The sequence below is a fragment of the Pseudophryne corroboree genome, chromosome 2, assembly GCF_028390025.1.
Source record: "Pseudophryne corroboree isolate aPseCor3 chromosome 2, aPseCor3.hap2, whole genome shotgun sequence".
In the NCBI taxonomy this organism is placed as follows: Eukaryota; Metazoa; Chordata; class Amphibia; order Anura; family Myobatrachidae; genus Pseudophryne; species Pseudophryne corroboree.
This window is the reverse complement of record NC_086445.1, coordinates 251243255-251253991: the sequence shown is the minus strand read 5'-3', so window position 1 is coordinate 251253991 and position 10737 is coordinate 251243255.

The window sequence follows — 10737 nt, the reverse complement described above, 5'->3', positions numbered from 1 at the left end:
CTGTATTTAGCACCATCCATCTTTCCCTCGACTCAAAACAGTTTACCAGTCACTGCTGCTAAAAAAACATCCCTGCAACATGATGCTGCCACCACCATGTTTCACTGTGGGGATGGTGTTCTTGGGGTGATGGGATGTGTTGGGTTTGCGCCAGACATAGCGTTTTCCTTGGTGGCCGAAAAGTTAAATTTTAGGCTCATCTGACCAGAGCACCTTCCACCATACATTTGGGGAGTCGTCCACATGCCTTTTGGCAAATTCAGAAAGTGCCTTCTTATTTTTAACACTAAGTAATGGATTTTTTCTGGCCACTCTTCCACAAAGCCCAGCTCTATGGAGTGTATGGCTTATTGTGGTCACATGCGCAGATACACTAATCTCTGCTGTCTACAGCTCCTTCAGGGTTACCTTTGGTCTCTATGCTGCCTCTCTCTGCATCAGTCCTGAAGCATCTACATCCTGTAGATGTGGCCAGTGTGCTCCCCGGAGCCGTGGAACGCACGGCGCTTCCTACTTCCGGTTTTGAATGTGTATTCAGCTATAGCCACTTCCGGTAACGGCTGATGAATTCCACGAACCCGTGGAATGCACAGCACTTCCGGTTTCGCGGCTATTAGCGCTGCTGTTGGGTTATATTTACTTTTTACGCTTACAGTGTGTTTTCTATGTTAGCGCCTTCAGCGCTGATCACCATGAAGTATGCCCTATTATCTATGTGTATCTGTATTGAGTCTGTCTTTTTTGTATTAAATTTTGGTATCCCATCTTGCTTTTCTCAAGCACTGTGGCCACATGAGTAATTGGTCAGTGTTTATATACACCTGCATTGTGGATGTTAATTAATTCTACTCTCTGGCTGTGTTGCTGAACTGATACAGAGCTGTTGTCCTGAAGAAGGTCCTATATGGACCGAAACATCGACTTGCACATATGCACTTTTGCTATGTCTTTTTTTTTTTTTTACAATTTTTATTAGTAGGATCACAGAAGCAAACAGAGACCAACATATGGTAGTCATAACATAATACATTATAAATACAGATTAACAGTCAGTACTTATAAAGAAACCAAAGATATGATTAATTTCTAACCCACTGATCGGGTAATAAAAGATAGAAAGCATGGCAGTCAGTAGAGGGTCTAACCGACCGAGATTGAAGAGTAAAATAGGGAGAGGTAGAGAAAAGAGAAAAAAAAGAGAAGAGCACCTTTGCTATGTCTTTGTTGCGAGTATTGGGGGTCATTCCTGCCTGATCGCTCGCTGCAGTTTATCACAGCGCATCGATCAGGTCGGAACTGCGCATGCGCCGGCGACGGAGTTCCCTAGTGATCGCCTCTGCCTAAATGACAGGTAGAGGCAGTATTTGGGTGGGAGTAGGCGGCACGGCAGTGTTTGGCCACCGTTATGGGGGCACAGTCCGGCCAACGCAGGCGTGGCCGGACCGGGCGGGGGTCTTTGTAATGGCATTAGCAACTGCAGCAAAAGATACAAGGAAGGCTGCGACTGCCTCCGAATCAGAATCAGGCCCTATGAGGGATCACACCCCCCTTAACAATACCTACCCCCTCAACAGACCCCGTCTCCTTTAAGGCATGTATTCAGAAGTTTCCCTGGCCGGTTTTCAATCACAATCCGCCCCTGTTGGAGCACCATTTAAGAATAGCAATGAGTGAGAACAAGCATATCACTCGTAATTAAATGGGGCCTATGAAAGATCAAAGACAGTGTCAAGTTATGGAGCTAAATAACACTAAGAAGGAACGTTGAACAGAACACCAGTCATTTTGTTAATAGTATAGGTTAATTAATTTCATGTATTGCTGGATACCCAACAGAATAACTTTCACAATAGTTCTGTACCCATATATAAACATAAACCAATGGAAGGCTATTTGCTAACCTGACTACTGAGGGTTTTATATTTATTACATTTCCTCACCCTCTACGTCATATTTAACGTAGTGCAGTAATTAATTGAAGAGGTGAGTGGATGAAGGTGTTACACCCTACAGATCAACTATGTTGTGTTACATGGTAGTCTATTTTCTGATATAATTTGTGGATAAAAGTGCCATGTCTAATTCTTAACTTACCTTTAACTCTCAATATCCCAATTGTAAAGCGCAATGGAATATACTGCCCTATGGGGGTCATTCCGAGTTGTTTGCTCGCTAGCTGATTTTAGCAGCATTGCACACGCTAGGCCGCAGCCCTCTGGGAGTGAATCTTAGCATAGCAGAATTGCGAACGAAAGATTAGCAGAATTGCGAATAGAAAGCTCTTAGCAGTTTCTGAGTAGCTCGAGACTTACTCCTACACTGTGATCAGCTCAGGCCGTTTCGTTCCTGGTTTGACGTCACAAACACGCCCTGCGTTCGCCCAGCCACTCCCCCGTTTCTCCAGACACTCCCGCGTTTTTCCCTGACACGCCTGCGTTTTTTAGCCAACGCCGGGAAAACGCTGAGTTACCACCCAGAAACGCCCCTTTCCTGTCAATCATTTACCGATCAGCAGTGCGACTGAAAAGCGCCACAGGATCCACAGCAAAACAGCTAAGTTTTTGGTAAAATAACTAAGCGCATGCGCAGTAAGTGACTAATCGCAGTATAGCGAAAATCGGCAACGAGCGAACAACTCGGAATGACCCCCAATATATGAAACTGTTAATAAATAAATAAATAAATAAGTTTCTTATAAGTGTAATATAACATTTCAGCCACCCACCTCATTAATGATGCTATATGAGTTATTTGCCCACTTATTATTTAATTATATATGTATTTATTTATTTACAAACGTGCAACAAATTATGGAGCACTGTACAGAAAATAGATGGGATTTATAGTGCCCCATTGAGCTTAATTCCCTAACATACAAGTATACATACACATATACATACACATTCATTTCTGTCACAATCCAATAATTTACCAGTGTTTTCTGGTGTGTGGAGGGATGCTAGAGCTTCTAATGCAATTACTGGAGATCTGATTTAGGAGGAATACAGTTTCTTTAATAATTCTCTTTAGTCCACAGTGGAGCTTATTACCTGTATACAAACTCCACACAGATAGTAGTAACCCAATTGCAGTGCCAGACACTGTGCTACCATAAGCTATGTATCTGATGCTGTAACGAAGAGTTTCTCAAATGCGGTCCTCAAGGCATCCCAACGGTCCAGGTTTTAAGTTTATCCATGCTTGGCCACAGGTGACTATTACCACCTCAGTCTATTTGATTTAACCATCTGTGCCGAGCCGTGGATATACCTAAAACCTGGACCGTTGGGGTGTCTTGAGTACAGCGTTTGAGAACCTCTGTTATAATGTTAAATATCAGTTACCCATAGGTTAAAATTCTCGATGATCCCACACAGACGTCGGTATAATCTGCATGTTAGAGCTTGTTTTATTTCCCTACACAAAAACACCATCATTAGAAACACAACATTTCTGATGAAGTCCACAAGATGACATTGTATTACGGTGTAAACCCTGGCAATCTATTTGCCTTTTTAGAAATGACTGCCTTTTTGTACATACACATTTTAAATGTAACAATTTACAGAATGTATAAAAGATTCCATATCTGTAATAATAATAATAATAATAATAATAATGTTTTCCTAGTAGAATTTCAAAAAACCATTTTACTTTGTGTTTTGTCTACCAGGACATGGGTGGCTCAGGAGCACCACCTCGTAACTGGCGTGGAATTGGTCTGTCGATGCTGGTGATCATTATAGTGATGTCTCTAGTGCTGTTATCTATTTTTATGCTATCTCCAGGTGAGGAATGCATGTCTTGTCAATACATTTTATACACATCAAGTAGGATGTTTGCAGTTGAATATCCACGATCCACGCTGCTCATATTGACACCACTGGATAACCTTTTGTGTTGTAAAGCCATAAGGGGAAAATGTCAGCGCTATGCTTCTAATATGTACTGAACATAATATATTGTTGATGTCATTCAACATATCTTTAAGTATGCACAACGTTAGCAGCATGCTATATGCAATACAGTAGGTGACACTGCCATGCTGGAATAGTTATTGTCTAGTGCTGTAGCATGGAAGATAATTTAGTCCAGGACCGATATGCCAGTTGAATGTATATATATTTTATATATTTTATCTAAGTTATTGCCATTCTGGGTATTCAGCATTCTGACTTCTGACATAGGAAGCCATATGTTAATGATCCTTCCCTCAGAAAAAGGCTTTTAGAGCCTGTTCCCAGTGGAATTAGGTTCTTTGGTGAACACGGTTAAGGAAAGCAGACAAAACAGTATATCAATTCTAAGTTGCTTTATTAACCACTTAACTGATGATTCCCCCCCCCCCCCAAATAACGCTTAGAAATTGTCGGGGGGGGGGGGGGGGTGTTATGAGTGAATTAGATGAAGATCATCGCGACCATTGGAACATCATTAACATCGCGACCATGGCGATTTTACCTATTTGAGCCTGGACAGCCCGCACCTACACGGGAGGGGGTGGGGGAGGGCTGGGTGGGTGCTTGGGGAGGTTGTTTTACACTTTCCCAGCGGCTGCTATTGCCTTCCGTGCTGACCGATCAGCAAGGATCGACAGCCCAACATCACTGTGAGGAGGGTGCAGGGTGGCAGAGGGACCTTCCGGTCCCTCTGACAGCAGCAGCGGGAGGGAAGTTTCCCTTCCCTGACGCTGCTATCACTGTTCCTCTGACTGGTCGCATCCAGGCCCTCATTCCGAGTTGTTCGCTCGCTAGCTGCTTTTAGCAACATTGCACACGCTAGGCCGCCGCCCTCTGGGAGTGTATCTTAGCTTAGCAGAATTGCAAACGAAAGATTAGCAGAATTGCGAATAGAAATTTCTTAGCAGTTTCTGAGTAGCTCCAGACTTACTCACAAATAACGATCAGTTCAGTCAGTTTCGTTCCTGGTTTGACGTCACAAACACACCCAGCGTTCGCCCAGACACTCCCCCGTTTCTACAGACACTCCTGCATTTTCCCCAGAAACGAAAGCGTTTTTTCGCACACGCCCAGAAAACTGCCAGTTTCCGCCTAGAAACACCCACTTCCTGTCAATCACAGTACGATCACCAGAACGATGAAAAATCCTTGTTATGCCGTGAGTAAAATACCTAACTTTTGAGTAAAATAACTAAGCGCTTGCGCTCTCCAAACCTTGCGCATGCGCTGTAAGTGACTAATCGCAATATAGCGAAAATCGGCAACGAGCGAACAACTCGGAATGAGGGCCCCTGTGCGACCAGGTCAGATAAAACACTGCCTGGTGTGGTCGCATCTGCGACCATGCCAGGCAAGTGGTTAAAACATTTATAAGCAACAGTCATTGAATATACATAAGGGCCCTACACACATGGCGATGTTACGGCCGACGGGTGAACCGGTGGCGGGGGGAGGTGACGGGGGAGTGAAGTTTCTTCACTCCCCCTGTCACCTGTCTCCATAACAGTGCAAGCTAATATGGACGAGATTGTCCATGCTTAAAAGAGCTGGCACCAACAATGAACGAGCACGAGTCGTTAAATATAAGTAATATTTACATTTAATAAATTAATAATTCTTCTCCACAAATTCACAACCAACAAAAACCATCGAATAAACTGCCCCCCATCAATAAATGAATCTTCTTACATAACTAGTCCTAACCTTCACCTTTACTTTAGCAACTACACTCCCCCTCACCATTCCTAACATTAACATGCTAAGGTTGGGTCCTGAGCTTACAGTTAGTATTGGACAATGGGTGACTCTCATTCCCTCTGCTATGTGCCCCATCCTCACCATTTTTCTCCACTAACTGCTCCCTCTACTCTTCCGTGCTTATTCCTCTGCTGGGAGCTGCTTGAGCTTTTTCAAATATAGAAAGGGTTGTCGGCACAATGTGATGTGCTATTCTTTTTGTAATAATGCTTACAATCTATTATTCAACACATTGATATCCTCCAAAAGAATCCAGTAAAATATCCTACTTTTCTTTTTTTGTCTTTTGTTTTTTGCTTTTTTGTCTTTGCCAACAGGCAGTTTATTCCTTACTGCATGGATGTTTCTCTGTGTTCTAGGCAAAGCTTCAACCTACTGTATCTTTCCTGCTCCATTCAGTACTCGTTTGCCAACCTGCTGCACATATTACTTTCAAAAAATATATAATAATAATAACTCCTACAGTACCTCCTCCTTGCTGGTTGGCTGGCAAGGCAACAGTGTAGATGTACTGATGTCTGATACAGAAATCCATCCAGATCCCACCTCTGTTTAGAGACAAAAGCAGCTTTTTACAGAGGGATTTCAAATGTTTGATTTGTTTGTTTTCTTGTGTCCTTTTTAAATCGGAGAAAAAAAAGCTATTCCTTCACAATTCTGTCTTCCGACTGGCTCTTCCTCGCATGCACCTCTGCCCATTGCTTCACTCTCACATGCCCAATTGTGCAATCCATGTCTCCCATCTTCTCCCTTACATGCACCTCTGACCCCAGCTCCTCCCTCACACTCCCCACCACAGCAGACCATTCCCTACATGCCCACCAGTGTGTCCCACATCTTCTCCCTCATATGCCAGCTTCACCCTCACATTCTTCTCTGCCCCTTAGCTCTCTCTCACATGTTCCCTCCACTGCCAATTATTCCCCACATGGCCACTATCTTCTCCCTCACATGTCCCCTCTCAAAGCAGGTTATCTCCACAGACATGCCAATCTGCCAATAATCATAACCGCTTATTCCCCACTTGCCCACCTGTATGCCCCATGTGCACACCATCTTCTCCTTCCAGAGCAATTTATTATTCCCCATATGCCTCTCTGCCCCTCTGTCCACCATGTAACATTCCTCATTAGGTTGCTCCTCACATTGGGGGTAATTCCAAGTTGATCGCAGCAGGAATTTAGTTAGGAATTGGGCAAAACCATGTGCACTTCAGGGGGGGGGGGGGGGGGGGGCAGATTTAACATGTGCAGAGAGAGTTAGATTTGGGTGGGGTGTGTTCAATCTGCAATCTAATTTGCAGTGTAAAAATAAAGCAGCCAGTATTTACCCTGCACAGAAATAAAATAACCCACCCAAATCTAACTCTCTGCACATGTTAAATCTGCCTCCCCTGCAGTGCACATGGTTTTGCCCAATTGCTAACTAAATTCCTGCTGCGATCAACTTGGAATTACCCCCATTATACTCTCTTTTAAACTGGCTCTCCTCCATTGCAGCCAATTAGAACTAGGTAACATGTTGCTGCAGCAGAACTCAGAAGGTACATTTACTGAAGTGGATCTAGCCACTACCTTGTTCCTCCTCTGTCTGAACCACCTGCTCAGATCACCCACTCATGTTGCACAGTGTCATTTGTTGACATTCATGGGTTCTTCTAAAGTTGCATGAACAGGCCTTGAAGTGAATGAGATTGAGGGAGAATCCACTTCAGCGCATGCCAAAATTCAGTGTGTGATGTTTGTGTTGCGGCTGGGCAGTGGGTCAGTGGTGGCTACAAGGGCCACAGTGGCGGTTGGGGCTCACAGTTACAGGTTACTCCTGCCCCCCTCGAGTGGCCTGACCCTGTTTGTCCCTGGGGAGTTTTTGAGATACGTATGAGACTGCAGAGTTTGTGATGACATACAGTACATAGTAGTCTGAAGATTGTTATAAAATGCAAGGTATAGGATATCTGGAGTCTGTGATCCATATACAATGTTATATGTACGGGAGCAAAGATGTTGTGTTTTAAATGTTTTATATATATATATATATATATATATATATATATATATAAAAATATTTTATTTTTTGAGCAGGGATACTGTTATGTGTATGGGACCAATGCTTTTCTATATATGGGATTAGGATTGTAATATAGTGAGAACAACAGAATGTAATTTAAGAAAATAAAATGTTAGGAATGATCTATGAGAAGATTGACAGTGAATAGATTGTTGTGCTACATGGTAATTAGTTATGTTTGCCTTATTTTTGAGCTATATAATTATTAATTACATGATTGCTTTCCTAGCTAAATATAATATCATAATTGCTATTATAATATATTGCGTGCTAGACATTTTGTGCAGAGATTGAGTATGTGTTGAGCTATTGCTGCTATTTAACCTGGGATATACCCAGGGCCATTTCTAAGGCCAGGCAAGCCATGCAATCGCACAGGGCGCCGTGGCCAATGTCTGCAGCAGTATTCTATGCGGTCTAGCCGAGAATACTAATGACTGGACCTCTAGCATCTGTCAGGGAAAAGGAGAGGACACTGATACCTGGAAGTGCTGGGAGCCGCCGGTGAGATGTTGGGGAGCCACCGGGGAGATGCTGCATTGACCGCGGGTGCCAAACGGGAGGCAGCCCATGGTATGAAACCTATAACAACGAACATAAAGGCAACAATGCTGTGGGGCATATTAAGGTGTCAGGGCCAGGGCATAACTGTGGGGCATAATAAGTTGTCCTAGGCAGTACTGTGTGTGGCACAATAAAGTGTCTGGGGCATTACTGTGTATGGCTTAATACGGTGCTGGGGACATTACTCGGTTGGGCATAATATGGTGCAAAGGGCATTACTGTGTAGGGCATAATATGGTGGAATTTTTTCTATCCTGTGTTAGCCGTGGTCTGGGGGTGCAGGGTCAAAAACTGGGGTATAAGGTAGTCTTTTCCTGCCACACCTATTTTAATGCGTCCAGGTCCATTCTAGGGAGGTCATGCCCCCACTTTACATTTACATTTTAGAATATCTATTGGGGGGGGGCCATATTTTTTACTGTTCACACTGGGAGGCAAATTGTCTAGAAACAGCCCTGGATACACCCACACCCACCTCTGAGCAGTTATGAAAGTTAATGCACCTATACGTATATTGAACAGTTATGTTTGCTAAGTGATATCATGTTATTAAAGATATGTAACATTTCATTTTTAGTAAAAGATACTTTTATACACCTATATGCATTGTGATTGTGGGTTGTGATACAGAAACTATTGTACCAAGGACTCTGTGAGGATGAGGATTGTATGGTATTCACAGTGGTGATAGGACTGCAGGCCTATAAGGAGAAACTTGTAGGTAAATTATATGTAATATGCTTTACTCTCCTTTTTAATCAGCTATTATTCCAGCTGTAACTATTTTCTATACTTATTATTATGTCACTACAGTATAATGAAGTACAGTCTGTATAGTCATAAATTATTTGTACATCTAATATAACATATTCAGAAGTGTATGTACAATGTTATATGTGTAGCAGAGGGAAGGGTTACAGATGCCACTCATGAAGCATCTATATACATCCTTTAGAATGTAAGCTCTCACGAGCAGGGCCCTCTTCCCTCATGTGCTTATCCTTTCTTACTTTAATAATCTTCAACTGCACCAAATCCAGCAGTCTTCTGCCACCTGATACTTATTCCAGTGTCATCTGCTGATGTAACTATGTTTATTTACCCTGTACTTGTCCTATACTGTCATCAACTGTAAGGTGCCCTTTTTCTGTTTGATTATTTATGTATTCTGTAATTGGGCGCTGCGGAACCCTTGTGGCGCCATATAAATAAAGGATAATAATAATAATAATAATAATAATAATAATAATAATAATATGGGGCAGTGGTTCCCAAACTGTGTGCCCAGGCTCCCTGGGGTGCCTTGGGACACTTGCAGGGGTGCCTTGGATTGGTGGTCAAGAACCAATTCAAATATTTATGGTCAATGTAATAGGCAAAACTAGTGTTGGTTTCTTCCAATCATAAATTATATGGACAATCAGAAGTGAATCCTGTCCCTCACCACATAATTGAACCTAAGGATGACATACTATAAGCACATTTTACTTGATTAAATGTTTTTTTTCTAAATTTCTCAATAAGACACTTTTGGCCTAGGGGTGCCGTGAAAAAAATTCTGATACTCTAGGGCGCTGTGACTCAAACGTTTGGGAACCACTGATTTCCTTCCTAATGTGAATGGCGAAGCTCCCACACGTGATTTTTATTTATCTTAGTCATACTTTGTTTTGTGGTTTTCTTGGGAACCACTGATATAGGGCATGAAGCATACAAGTCGTTTATGTTTGGTCTCCATTCCATTACTCATGAGGTGAAATAATATTTATTTTGTTTGCACTTTCCTCTGATTTCCTTCCTAATGTAAATGGCGAAGCTCCCACACGTGATTTTTATTTATCTTAGTCATACTTTGTTTTGTGGTTTTCTTGTAACTCCCACACAGTTCTTTGACCCCTTCTAATATCATTTAAAATGTGATTTCCATTTTAGTGGTTTAAGGGTCCTATTTATCAAATAATATGTACAGGATATACAGTACCCCCGAAAACACACATTAAATGACTCGCAAACAATGCAATGTCATTAACGATTTCACCTGAACTCCCAGGCAGTCCTGGACAAATGATATTGTGCATTTAAGTGACAAATTTGACAAACGGCCTAACAATATATTGAATGATCTGCAATACTTCACTGCCGAGAATGCAAGATCTTTGCTGCAGTAGGTAAGATCTGAAGATACGACAAATGACCCAGAGGACCGCACATTGACCTCGTTATCGTTCATGGACACTGAACGATTTGCACTATTGTGAATGATTTATCATTCCGATGCATCGGAATTGGCCAAAGCATTCATAATATTGTGTAATGTGTGGCCACGATAAGACTTCCCGGTGCCAGCTACTGCCAGGCAGTGAAAAGCCCTTTTCCAGTGATAACAGGG